This window comes from Ascaphus truei, chromosome 8 (genome assembly GCF_040206685.1).
Source record: "Ascaphus truei isolate aAscTru1 chromosome 8, aAscTru1.hap1, whole genome shotgun sequence".
NCBI classification, from domain to species: Eukaryota; Metazoa; Chordata; class Amphibia; order Anura; family Ascaphidae; genus Ascaphus; species Ascaphus truei.
Genome location: NC_134490.1, coordinates 99,011,607 through 99,025,524, shown reverse-complemented (window position 1 = coordinate 99,025,524; position 13,918 = coordinate 99,011,607). Strand labels below are relative to the sequence as shown.

The 13,918-nt window shown below is 47.9% G+C and overlaps 1 protein-coding gene across 2 annotated transcripts in view; it reads left to right on the top strand.

Annotated features, from left to right (window-relative positions):
- Nucleotides 1-13,918, top strand: part of RHOBTB1 (Rho related BTB domain containing 1) — a 126,471-nt gene that overhangs the window by 71,095 nt on the left and 41,458 nt on the right. The window contains exon 1 of one of the 2 annotated variants that reach the window (XM_075612965.1): nucleotides 5,037-5,654. The exons of the other annotated variant lie outside the window; for it this stretch is intronic. The gene's annotated coding sequence lies outside the window, so the exon portion shown is untranslated. Of the gene's footprint in view, nucleotides 1-5,036; nucleotides 5,655-13,918 lie in introns of those variants that run through there. 2 annotated transcript variants of the gene reach the window in all.

The window sequence follows — 13,918 nt, the reverse complement described above, 5'->3', positions numbered from 1 at the left end:
AATGCCTGAACTGAAAATGACTGTAATGAAATAAATAATATAAACGAAAAAGATTTCTACTTGAGTGTAATACAGTGTAGTTAAATTTTCTGATAGATGTCGCCTTACTAAGTTATTAAAATATTAAAGTTAGTGCACTGCCTGGTCACCTCATAATACCATGACACCCGCCCCATGGCGTTACTTCTTCTCCCGCTGCTTCTGGTCAATTCAGTGCGCGTCTTTCCCTGCACGCCAACAGCTGATAAAAACGAAAGAATATAGCGGTCAAGCTGGAGATACCATTAAGCTCTGAATTCATACTGAATTCCGGCGGTCTGTATTATAAAAATGTAAGAGTGGCAACCCTTTGGTTGGAAGTGAGCGTGATTGTGTAATACACATTTTGACCGAATTAGGAGACCGTAACAAGCCTTTTATGCAAGAATATATATATATATATATATATATATATATATATATAGTAAACATAATATATAAGTTATACATAATGGCCTATTTCTACTAAGCACTAATATTCCATACAACTCCTTTCAGCACCAGCACATTTACTAAAACCTTGGCACTACATGTAAAATATATATACAGCTCAACCCCCTTAGGCCTTGGCCAGGGTGGGTAGGGGCGCACTGGCGCTCCAGCACTGCGCCCTGCTCGGCTGGGCGATTCCTGGCTGGCTAGGTGCGCGCGCGTCTGGAGACGCGGCCACGACGTCACGGAGCTGGTTCGCCCTCATTGGGCGAACCGCTCACGTGACGCGCTTGCTCGGCAAGCGGATAAGCACCGAGCAGGCGCGCCCGCTCACGCAGGTCACGTGCATTGTCGCAACGTGTCCAGCGTGAGCGCGCGTGCCCGCTCAGCACCACCCTGGACGAAGCATTATAACGCTGTGCTTGGGGTCCAAAGAATCACACCGCGTTATAAGCGGATCGCGTTGGAAATAATGTACAATTGTATGCATTGTGCAATAAAGTATTTAAGATACCAATAATCGTGTCGTAAAGTATTCATAAATACGAAAACTGGGAGTCATGCTTGCATCTCGTTATAAGCGGATTCGCGTGGTAACGGATCGCGTCATAACGGGGTTGAACTGCAAATTGAAGTACAGTATATCACCAAGTATATGCAGGTTCCATAAGTATTATACCACTGTGAAGTGTGTCCTGACCTTTTCAGGGTGGACTATCCTTGCATCAATATCTAAAAAGACTACATCTGAGAAAGTTCATTACACATTTGCAAACTAGTAATGTGGTTTCTTATGGGTTCTCCCCTGGTTAAACCACCATCATTTGGTCGGTATTTGGAATTTCATTGCTATTCAGTCTCTCTAATTTCACGCATCAGATGAGCCCCAGCCACTGTTGTCTAACATGTTTTATTTAACTTTTTGTTATGTTCTTGCATGTTTGAATCATTACACCTTTATTACTTGGCACTAGAATTGTACTATCCTCAATCGTTTCTGTAACAGCTTAAACAACACCTAATGGGTTTAATAAGTACACAGTTGTATTGTGTCATGTTCACATGACTGGAAAAGGCAATGTTTACTCCACTGTTGTAAAAACACTATAATATTCAACGGGAAACAACAAAACGACCGAAAGAATGTGTAAAATCCAAAGTGTGACTGAATGGATGTCATTCTTTGCAATAAACAAATAGACCTGGGCCCTACTGTATTTCCTCTAGTGTATCTATAGGGCTTTGGGAGGTGTAGTGCGAGCAGCACGTAACACACATCAGTATCTGCAGAGGGACAGGCAGCACTACACTGATATATAGCATAGATGACACATGAAGTGGTTAGGTGCACAGGAATAATGGGCTTTCCCTATAAGTCCTGGTATAGTAGTCAAAAAGAAAGGATTCCCAGCACTCCCCAAAATATAAAGTAAAAATAGAAGTGAAAAAAAGAAAAAAAGTGTATTTCCATAATAGGTTTAGATCAGAAAATGCCACGTACAGTAATAATAATAACTTTATTTAAACAGTGCTTTTCTCCCAATGGGACGCAAAGCGCTTCACAAACATATACGGTGGTTCTCAGCACCCAAAAAAGTAATCAGACAATAGTCAGTCAGTATAGAATTTAAAGACTATATTGAAAATTGATGCAATACAGAGTTGCCCCTAATAAAGGCAATGAGAGTACATCTCACAAAACAAAGCTATATACAATCAAAAACCGCGGGAGAGGAGGATTCGTGGGAAAAACACAGGGGGGTGGAAAAAAGGCAAGGGAAAAAAGAGGAAGGAGAAAACTACACAAAACAAACGTAAAGGATAAGGTGATATAAACAAGGGGGGCTATGTTTGGGGCCTAAATCGCCCTTTCTTCAAGCCCGTTCCCACAGGCAACATATCTCAACATTAATGCCTGATTTAGACAAGAGGTTTTTTTGGATGGAGGTGCATAAGGAAAGTTCTATAGGCTCTAAAGGTCTGGGAGAACGGGCTTGAAGGGGCGATTTAGGCACCAAAATGTTGTCAGGGGGCGGGCGCGTCACTGGCTGGGGGCGGGCCAGTGACGTCACAGAGCTGGTTCGCCCTCATTGGGCAAACCGCTCTTGTGACCGGCCTGTCGCGCCGGCAAGCGGGGGAATTTTAAATTCCCCTAAGACCTGCGCTTCCGCAAGTGCGCGGAAGCGCAGGTGAGCCCCTACTAAAGCCGCTCTAATTGCGGCTGTAGGGGCACAGTGCTGAGCGGGAGCGCGCCTCAGCACGCTTCCGCCAGCAAGCGGTTAACATGGCCGAGGCCTAATGCCGCGTTCACACAGGGGGCTTCGTGACGCTGCGCGTGCGCGCCTCCGTCTGCTGGGCGATGTATGATCATCCCCAGCAGACGGAATGATTCGAAAGGGCTTGCAGGGTGGGGGAGGGATGGCGGCAGCGGCGCAGTGTCACGGGCGCAGAGCAAATGGATGTTTTTTTTTTCCCTCAGCACTATGCTGGAGCACCCTTTAGCACGGGAGGATATAATAAAGCAGCAATCTGGCGTACTGACAAGTCATGTGTATACATGATTCCATCCGAGGCTGCGCTGGGCTGCTCTCCGCTCCGGAGACCCCCCCACCCCCCCGTCTTCACTGCCGAGTCTCAATTTCAGCAGCCAAACAATGTAAACGTCTGGACATTGATTGGCTGCTGAAACTGACGTCACGCTGCTGCAGCCGGAGATCAGATTGAAATGACACCCGCGACTGCAGCAGTGTTGACGCCGTACTTTGCAGCCAAAGGTAGTTTCAATACTGAACACAACCATTGGCCGCCTGGCATCTGTGACGAACGCGCGCGCACGTCATGTAGTGTGCTGTGTGAGCGGGGCCTTAGACAGCTGTACCTATAGAAGGCAGCTGCTGATCTAACCCAGGGAATAGAGGTGTTGGTTGGGTCTCGGGGCCGTAGAAGAGACCCGGAACAAACTGTGCTGACAACTTGTGAATGAACGCTATTCCAGCCAGAGAAAGCAGCGGCTGCTCCTTCCCTGCATCCTCTGCAGTCACACATGCAGACTGCAGCTATGCTTTCCAGCAGCTAGAGAGCTGTGTATTCAATCTCTATGGCAACGTGAGGTCCCCTCTGACTCTCCGTAGGTCTGTGATACAGTCATGTCATCACGTAAGCACCCTGCAGGGAGTACAGCATGAGGCTGCAGGGAGTACAGCATGAGGCTGCAGAGAGTACAGCATGAGGCTGCAGGGAGTACAGCATGAGGCTGCAGAGAGTACAGCATGAGGCTGCAGCCACAGGAGGACATTGTGACAAACACCCTGCAGGGAGTACAGCATGAGGCTGCAGGGAGTACAGCATGAGGCTGCAGCCACAGGAGGACATTGTGACAAACACCCTGCAGGGAGTACAGCATGAGGCTGCAGCCACAGGAGGACGTTGTGACAAACACCCTGCAGGGAGTACAGCATGAGGCTGCAGGGAGTACAGCATGAGGCTGCAGGGAGTACAGCATGAGGCTGCAGCCACAGGAGGACATTGTAACAAACACACTGGCTGGGGCCATGGTAGCGCAGATTGTGCGGACGCGTCCGCACGCTGAGCAAACAGACTGCCTTAAGGCAGTGTTCACATCCCTGCGGCGTGCGTTGCGCAAGAAATCAGCTCAAACTGATTTCTCGGCGTGACAAGCCGGTCACGTGAGCAGCTCGCCCTGGCGCGCCCCTGGACACGCTCATGGACGGCATACCATGGGCAAAAAACACACCCGCTTGAAGCGGATGACGTCACGGCCGCGTGCGCCTCCGCACGGGTGAAGGCACAATGGACCTGGCCTAAGGCCTTGTCCAGGGTGGGGCTGAGCGGGCGCGCTCACGCTGGCCGCGAAGAAACACATTGCGCCAAAGTGTGTGGCCAGCGTGAGCGCACGCCTGAGCATGCGCAGCGCTTACCTGCTTGCCAACCAAGCAAATTTGTCGCTTGCTTGCGCCGCTGCGCACGAGCGCCTGCACGCTCAGCGCCACCGTGGCCGCAGCCTTACACTGCGAGTATACACACAAGCGCTATCTGCCATATTGCCTTTATGGCTAGTAATTTGTTCTGACCCTTGTGTATTTTTTTATTTAAATCTCCCCGCAAGGAAGTACCGCGCCCCCTGTGAGAGGATCCTTGTGATGGAGACTGATGTGTCGTGTGGAGCCCTGAGCTGCCTTTCTCCCTAGCTCTGCGCTGTTTTGTGGGGTTTTCCTTCGGCTGATGGGAACTCTGTCATTCTTATAGCTGTTTTGATCAGATTGACATTGTTTTGGAATGTTCTAATATAAATACATTGTTATGTAAATAATCCTTTCTCCTCCCCCCCCCCCGTATTTGTCTGGGCACGCGCGCGGAGGGGGGGGAGGAGAAACCGGGCGCGTGCGCGAGCTGCCCGACGCTCAGTTGTTTTTCATGAATGAAATCCAATCACGCGGATATAAATAGACTCGCGGGCTGCTGACGTCACGGCGCGAGCCGCTGCCTCTGCAGCTGGATCTCGCGCTGCTCCGAGTCACAGGAGGCGGGGGAATAATAATAATAAGAGGGAGGAGATACCGGGGAGGGTGCAACTCGCCTGCTGACATACACAGAGGAAGAAGGGACTGTCACCACGGAGAGAAGACAGTGAGACTGTGCCATGGTGTGCTGCAAAGCCGTGACACATAGCCCTGCACATACACGGCACACGTGACACATAGCCCTGCACATACACGGCACACGTGACACATAGCCCTGCACATACACGGCACACGTGACACATAGCCCTGCACATACACGGCACACGTGACACATAGCCCTGCACATACACGGCACACGTGACACATAGCCCTGCACATACACTGCACAAGTGACACATAGCTCTGCACATACACAGCACACGTGACACATAGCCCTGCACATACACGGCACACGTGACACATAGCCCTGCACATACACAGCACACGTGACACATAGCCCTGCACGTACACGGCACACGTGACACATAGTGTTGCACGTACACGGAACATGTGACACATAGCCTTGCATGTACACGGAACATGTGACACATAGCCTTGCACGTACACGGCACACGTGACACATAGCCTTGCACACGTGCGTCAGAGAGCGATAGCGAGCATTGCGCTCCAGCGGAAAGAAGCACCGAGGAAGGTGCACACCAGGTAGGTGCATCTTCTGATCATTTGCACTAAACTTCCCATTACCGGCCTGCGGATGTCTTTATTTCCAGTACCCTGGGTGCTCGGGAGGTGTGCTTGCATGCTCTGGCATTGCATATCTGCATCTGTCATGTGTTATCTGCATGTATTCCGTGGCACAATAACCGCTGGTGTTGGATGGCGCGATGGTTGGTTGATGGCGTGATGGTTGGTGGATGGCACGCTGGCGATGGTTGATGGCGTGATGGTTGGTTGATGGCGTGATGGTTGGTGGATGGAACGCTGGCGATGGTTGGTTGATGGCGTTATGGTGGATGGCACGCTGGCGATGGTTGGTTGCACGCTGGCGATGGTTAGTTGATGGCGCGATGGCTTGTGGATGGCACACTGGCGATGGTTGGTTGCAGCCTTGTGATGGTTGGTTGATGGCGCGATGGCTGGTGGATAGCACACTGGCGATGGTTGGTTGCAGCCTGGTGATGGTTGGTTGATGGCGCGATGACTGGTGGATAGCACACTGGCGATGGTTGGTTGCAGCCTGGTGATGGTTGGTTGATGGCACGATGGCTGGTGGATAGCACACTGGCGATGGTTGGTTGCAGCCTGGTGAGGGTTGGTTGATGGCAGGCTGGTGATGGTTGGTGGATGGCAGGCTGGCGATGCTAGTGATGGTTGGTTGCAGCTTGGTGATGGTTGGTGGGTGGCAGGCTGGCGATGCTGGTTGGTGGGTGGCAGGCTGGCGATGCTGGTGGGTGGCAGGCTGGCGATGCTGGTTGGTGGGTGGCAGGCTGGCGATGCTTCAGGCTGGCGATGCTGGTTGGTGGGTGGGTGGCAGGCTGGCGATGCTGGTTGGTGGGTGGCAGGCTGGCGATGCTGGTTGGTGGGTGGCAGGCTGGCGATGCTGGTTGGTGGGTGGGTGGCAGGCTGGCGATGCTGGTTGGTGGGTGGGTGGCAGGCTGGCGATGCTGGTGGGTGGCAGGCTGGCGATGCTGGTTGGTGGGTGGGTGGCAGGCTGGCGATGCTGGTTGGTGGGTGGGTGGCAGGCTGGCGATGCTGGTTGGTGGGTGGGTGCCAGGCTGGCGATGCTGGTTGTTGGGTGGGTGCCAGGCTGGCGATGCTGGTTGGTGGGTGCCAGGCTGGCGATGCTGGTTGGTGGGTGGGTGGCAGGCTGGCGATGCTGGTTGGTGGGTGGCAGGCTGGCGATGCTGGTTGGTGGGTGGCAGGCTGGCGATGCTGGTTGGTGGGTGGCAGGCTGGCGATGCTGGTTGGTGGGTGGCAGGCTGGCGATGCTGGTGATGGTGTTTGAAGTTGAAATAACGGTGCAGCATTTAACAGGGAGAGGCGCTCTGTGCTGCCAGGAAATAAAGCAGCAAGGCGGATGTAATGAGGCTGTGTTCCTTAATTATTATTGAACATTTTAATTAGGCACTTTTACATTGTGAAAGGAAATGTTAACTCCCTGCGATTTTGCCAAACAAAGGTGCGTGTGTTTGGGTGATGCAGAGTATAAACTGGCATTGTCTGTAATCAACACTAGCACTATAGTTTACAAAGCAAGTGCTGGGTTAGGGGATTTTGTTCTGTTGTGTCTATGGAGTATGTTGTGTGTTGCTGTGACAACAGCAGTAAGCAGTCATGAGGGGTTTGAAGCACAAACCTATCATATAACCATTTTAAATACTAGGAGGATGTTTGTTATTTGCGTGTGTGTGTGTGTGTGTGTGTGTGTGTGTGTGTGTGCACGCGTGTGTGTGTATCACACACACACACCACACACAGTAGCGCTGTGCAATAGGGTTGGAGGATGAGAAAACATAAATAACAAACACACATTGTTTGCCCCAAGGAGCTTACAATCTATAAGGAAGGGTAAGTGGCCACATTGGGTACAGTGGGATTAGAAGGTCTGTGTGTTTCTGATAGCTGCTTGTTAATTGAAGGGAAGAAGTGGGATTATGCAGAGGTAGAGCTTTGAGAGCAGGATAATGTGTGAAAATGGAAATGCTTCAATATGCATCTGAAATACATTACTCACCCCAATACTCAAATGGTGACACCCTTTGGCTTCTGCCAAAGGATAGCATCTTTGGGGCAACTCAGGTATTATGTCACAGAGATTCCTTGGTAGAAATGAAAACAGCAGCATAGCACACAGTACCAGACATGCAGGGGGAGGGGCTGATACACTCCAGGTGGTCTTTGAAGTGTCTCTCTTCCTTCTGCTGTTCACTCTGTCCACACTGGCTCAGTGGACAGGGGCACTGAAGGCACATTGTTGAGCCTCCCCATCTACCTCCATTTCCTTACATTAAATCCGTACTTTCAATGAGTTACTCTAAAGCAATATACAGAGTGACTTTAGTTAAAAATAAAAACCCAAGAAAAATGACGTGGTATATAAAATGACAAAGAGCTGACTGATTTGCAACTCACAATCTTAATTAGAGAATTGTCTCAATTATTAAGTATTATTTGGATTTTTTTAAAGCAACAAAATTTGAAAAATTCTATATCTATCGTCTATCAAAAACGAATAGACGATACCGTTCTGTGGCTAACGAAATGCTTTTATTTGTGCGAGCTTTCGAGATACACTGATCTCCTCTTCTTCCAGCGGTGTTACATTGGATAAAGCAAGAAAGGTTTAACTTAAACAGTGCATCCTGGAATGTCATCTGTGACTGAAGCCTATCCCTCCCTCCTGTTCAGTATGTGATTTATGACTTAAGGTGTTAAATGGTCCCTGAATGTTAGTGATGTAAAAGGGTATGTGTGTAAATATATTATTTATAATAGGAGCACCAAATGATTGCTAGTTTAGGTAAGAATCTAGATCTAAATCAGTTGTGTAGTATTTAAGTAATAATCCCTGAAGAACTGGGCATTATTTGCCCATAATGCCCTGGCTGGAAGAGTTGAAGGCCCGAGGGAAAGGGAGGGGGGACCGACACGGGGCAATAGGGGGGGAGTGACACCCGGGAGCAGGGGGGGCAATACCTGGTGGGGGTGATACCCGGGGGCAGGGGACTCAGCGGGAGACAGCGAACAGGAGGGAGAGGGAGAAGAGAGTGGCCGGGCGGCGGTGCGAGGAGGAGGAGGAGGGCCGGTCGAGGCCACAGAAGCAAGCAAGCAAGCCAATGAGAGGGGGGCAGGCCACGGAGCAATCTGATTGGCCAGAGGCTGAGTGACAGATCGACGGACCAATGAGATTGCCCATAGGGACAGGCACATAAAACGTTTTAAAAAATATATATAGAAATAGAAATGTAGGCTAATTTTTTTAACATTTTTTAAATTTTTCATAAAGAGACACTTTTGTAGTCATTGATTTTTATCAGCATGATTGTCTACATTCTTATGCTCTTACTGCAAGTTTATTAAAAGGATATTGTACATACACACAGCCCCCTCCATATATACATACACTGTAGCCACCCCACTATATACAAACAAACACACTCTGCAGTCCCCCTACACACTACAGCCCCCCTCCTCTACACCCACAAACACACTGCTGCCCCCTGTAAAGCCACAAAACTGCAGACACACACACACCAAAACACACTCTGCAGCTCTCCTCCACCCACAGACACACACACTGCAGCCCCCTTTACACCCATAACGCACACTGCAGACACACACACACACCAACAAAACAGACTGTTGCCACCTCTATATCCACAAAACACACCAGCAGCCTCCCTCTACGCCCCCTGTAAACCCACACACTACACACACACAACACTCTGCACCCCTCCTCCACCCACAAAACACACCCTGCAGCCCCCCCTCTGTACCCACAAAACACACACTGCAGAGACACACAAACCAACAAAACAGACTCTGCCACCTCTACATCAACAAAAACACAGCCCCCCTCTACACCCACAAAACACACAACTTTACCCCTCACTCTCCTGTGCAGAGCTCTCTGCAGGCAGGGAAGGTGAGGAGTCTGTGCCTTGCTGCTGCCTCCTGTCCAATCACCTCCCCTGTCTAAGAGCTGATCTCATTCTGTGTGAATGAGAACTGAAAGCTGATTGGCTGAAAAAGTTGGCAGGGGGCCAAACATTCCGGGCCATTACTGATAGGATAATGCTGGAATTTTAACCAATCAGAGAGCAGGGCTTTCAATAATGCCTGGATTTTACCAGCTTTAGCCTATAATAGATATTTAGGCTAAAGCAGGAAAATTCAGGGCATTATTGAAAGCCCTGCTCCCCAATTGGTTAAAATTCCGGGCATTATCCAATCAGTAATGCCCGGAATTTTAGCAGTTTGCAAAGTGCCGTTTTCAATGTGTTTATTTCCAGCCAATCAGCTTTCAGAACAGTTGGGGCAGGGGATTGGTTAGAAGGAAGTAACAGCTCTGAGACAAGGCAGGGGATTGGTCAGGAAGTATCAGCCACAGATTGACTCCTCCCCCTCCTGATCTGACTGAGATTTTCTGAGCAGATTCAGTTGAATGGGGGGGGGGGGGGAGAGACTGCAAAGAAGTAAGTGGCTGCCTGCAGTTTCTTTGTGGCTGCAATTTGTATGTGGGCTGTGCTGTGCTGGGCTGTTGTGTGTGTCAGCAGCAGTGTTTATGGGTGTAGCATGTGCGTGTAGCAGCAGTTTGTGTGTGTGTAGCGGTGCTGTGTTGTGTGTAGAGGTGGGGGGGGGAGAGTGCAAAGTTTAGTAAGTGGCTGCATTTTTTTATTGTGGCTGCAATGTGTGTGTGTGTGTGTGTGTGTGTGTGTGTTGTGCTATTGTATGTGTAGCAGTAGTTTGTTTGTGTATAGAGCTACTGTGTGTGTGTGTCAGCAGCAGTGTTTATGGGTGTAGTGTGTGTGTGTGTGGAGCTGCTGTGTGTGTAGAGGTGTAGAGGAGGTGCTGTGTTGTGTGTGTGTGTGTGTGTGTGTGTGTGTACACAGAGGGGCGGCAGTGTGTGATATAGATATTTGCAGTGTAAACGTATATAGAGGTGGTTTCATGTATTTACCATTTTATTTTAATAAAAAAATATATTTAACTATAAAAAAGTGTTTATTATTTATGAAATAAGCCTACATTTAGCCTATAATAGTAATAATCCCCTCAGAACAGGGCATTACTGGCCAATAATGCCCTGGCTGGTTAAAGTCCCTCGGCTTCGCCTCGGGCCTTCAACTCTTCCAGCCAGGGCATTATTGGCCAGTAATGCCCTGTTCTGAGGGGATTATTACTTAAATACTGTCTGCATATTTTTTTTTAAACTCCTAATGCCATTTACATTTTTTTTTAAATGTACTAATCATTCTTTAGTTGCTACAGCATTTTACTATTACCATTTAGAAAGTCATATCCACTTCCTCTTTTGAAACAGGCTCCGACACACACACTTTTTTTTTTTTTTTTTAAAGCTCTGCCATTTGGCAACAAAGTATCACAAACAGATCTGTTGCTGTGTTCCAAACAGCAGACTGTTTATTACTCTGAAACCTGTAACAATAATGTACTACACTTGGTAATATAATGTTACATTGCAGCTGCAGCATTTCACACTGTAGCAAAAGGTTAGGCCATTCTTACACCGGTGGTGCGTGGCGCCAAAACAAATGAATGATTTTCAATGCGCGCACACATACTGCTCGCGATCGCACGCGCGAACAAGGTGTCCAAGCGTACAAATTTTGAGCAGATAGTAGAAATGTATTTTCCCGAGCAACGGCCGCGTCACGTGAGCGGTTCAGCCTATGAGAGCGAACCGCTCACGTGACATCATGGCCACGCCACCGCCACGCCTCTCGATGCCACCTGCAGTGCAGGTTTCGGGTGTGTGCATCGTCCTGAAACGTGACGAGGGAGCGCGAGCACCCGACCGCAGCTGGTATAATCAAGGCTTTAGAAGGTGGGTATTTTGTTAGGCACACACTCAGGATTTTTACAGATTTATAATAAGAGCACCAAATGATTACACGTTTAGGTAAGAATGTAGAATTGTCACATGCTTTACGTATTAAAATAAGAAAGGGGGAATGTAGTATTGCTGCTTTAAACCGCTAAATATATCTTGTATTTTGCCACGGGAGACCAGGTTTATCATCACATTTATACCGGGATCATATGATTGAGCAAAACAAGGAGGTAAAATAAATTGTAATTTATTTCAGGAAATGACAAACATACAATTTACACTAAAAATACACTTACTTTGGAAATCTGGGGTAACACAAAACAACCCTTTCCTAGTTGCAGGGGCTTGTGACCAAGTTTACCCTCGTAATCGTTGCAAAACAAACAGCAAAGTAATCCGGGCAGCTTTGCCTTCAAGTAGCCTCTTCCTGCTGGAGACTTGTAAATGGACACTTAGCCTCTGAGAAACTTGGATGACTTAGGCTTGTTCTAAAGTGTGTGTGTGTGTGTGTGTGTGTGTGTGTGTGTGTGTGTGTGTGTGTATTGTGTGTTATTAATTTATTATATATATTTTTTAATTAAACAAAAAAGACACGTTGTGTAAGAATACATTTATTTATTAATATTGTGCACATACATACATACATTACAGCGGTGGTAGTAGCGTGAAAATGTTCCTTTCGCAGCCTTCCCCCCCGATTGCCTGGCTCCACAATCACTGCCGTTCGCGCGCGCGGCCCTAGTATAGGACGGCTGGCTATCCACAGCCAACTATAAGTGCCGCGTACGCACACGGCTGAGCGCGCGCGCCCACTATATTACGGGCCTTACTCAGAGCTTGGCATTCTTGGAACACACATTGAATCACACCTCTGGGATGGTGGCTAGCTGCCTTATATACACTTTGGGACAGGCAGTCCCATCAACCCCTGGCGTGGGAATTTCATCGCTGACCAATTACACTCTTTGCCAGGTTTGTGAAAGCTGGCACCTATGGTTTCAGAAAAGTAAGAGGGCATGTGTGCAGATCGCCATCCTGCTCACTTAATATTCTAAGCCCCCCGCAGGCTCAATACCCGAAAGTTTGGGCCAGGTGACAACATTCCAGGATGGCTCTTCATTTACCCCTCCTGCTAACAAATGGTTTAACACTTTCATATCCTGGATTGCTTTTGAAGCTTAGAGGGCGGAGTAATCACGCTGTCTCCCATGCAAATGGATTTTTATCCATACTGTATGACCCCCTCTGAACATTATTGTAAATAAAATATAAACCTTTGGGACTTTCATATTTACCCCACAGTTCATTCACAGGTTACAGCATATATACGTATTAATGTAAACCTTTAATAAAATATACTTTCACCTGTGTCTGATGTTTTGTGTAGAAGTTTCTCTCTCTGGTGTCAGGTATAGAATAAGATGAATATATTCCCTCATCCTATTAACCATATACCTGGCCACACTATAGAAACTAACTTTAATGTTTTAATGTTTTACACACAATACTAGCCCTTATAGCTTTATAACTTATCTGGGCAACCCCCCTTTATACTAGAGACCCCGTGTAGGTTGCAGGGATTCATTAACTCCTCATGTCCCATTTACCTGTCCTGTCTGTGCTGAAGCAGGAACCCTGGTGGTGAGCCGCAATAACGTTCCCAGGATTAGAGGTTGACCGGAGCAATGTGCTTTAACATACCCGAGAATCTCACTTGATTCCTGGATAGGATTTTGGGGTATCCTATAACTCTGGGCCCCAATACATAGCCACATTCTGTAAAGACTTTCTCCGACAAACCCACCCTGAAACTTGCCGCCTAGAAATCTCCTGGTCCTAGCACCTTGGTGCAGGAACAAACATAAAAAAATCTTTATTGTCGCATAATTTGCACACAGTCACAGCAATGTATATACGACAGTCAGGTCCAAGAGCTGACACTCTAGGACTTCAAAACTCGGATGAGGGGTAACCAAGTGGGCTAGACCTTTATTAGTGAGCATGATTAACCCCTTCACATTTATAAAGCTATTTTCATTTCCAAAGCACTTTTGAAGTAGGTAGAAAGCATTTATACAGCCACCTCTGGAGCACATATTTGGGCTCTGGTCATCTTGGAAATCTCCATAGTAGAGATGAATACCTATGGTAACGTTACGTGTATAATTTAAGATATAAGAATTTCAAGAGACTTTAATCACGATCACTCAAAGTGAACGTCCGAAATCTGATACCAGTGCTGGGTTTGAGCCATGTTTGTATATTGTATGTTTGAGATGAACACCTGTACAGCTACATTTCGCCTCCTGTTCAGAGAGCAGACTTTATCCAGTAAGGCTTTACAAATGCCAGGTCCAGAGGTTGAACTTGACTAGTAATTCAATCACAAGAA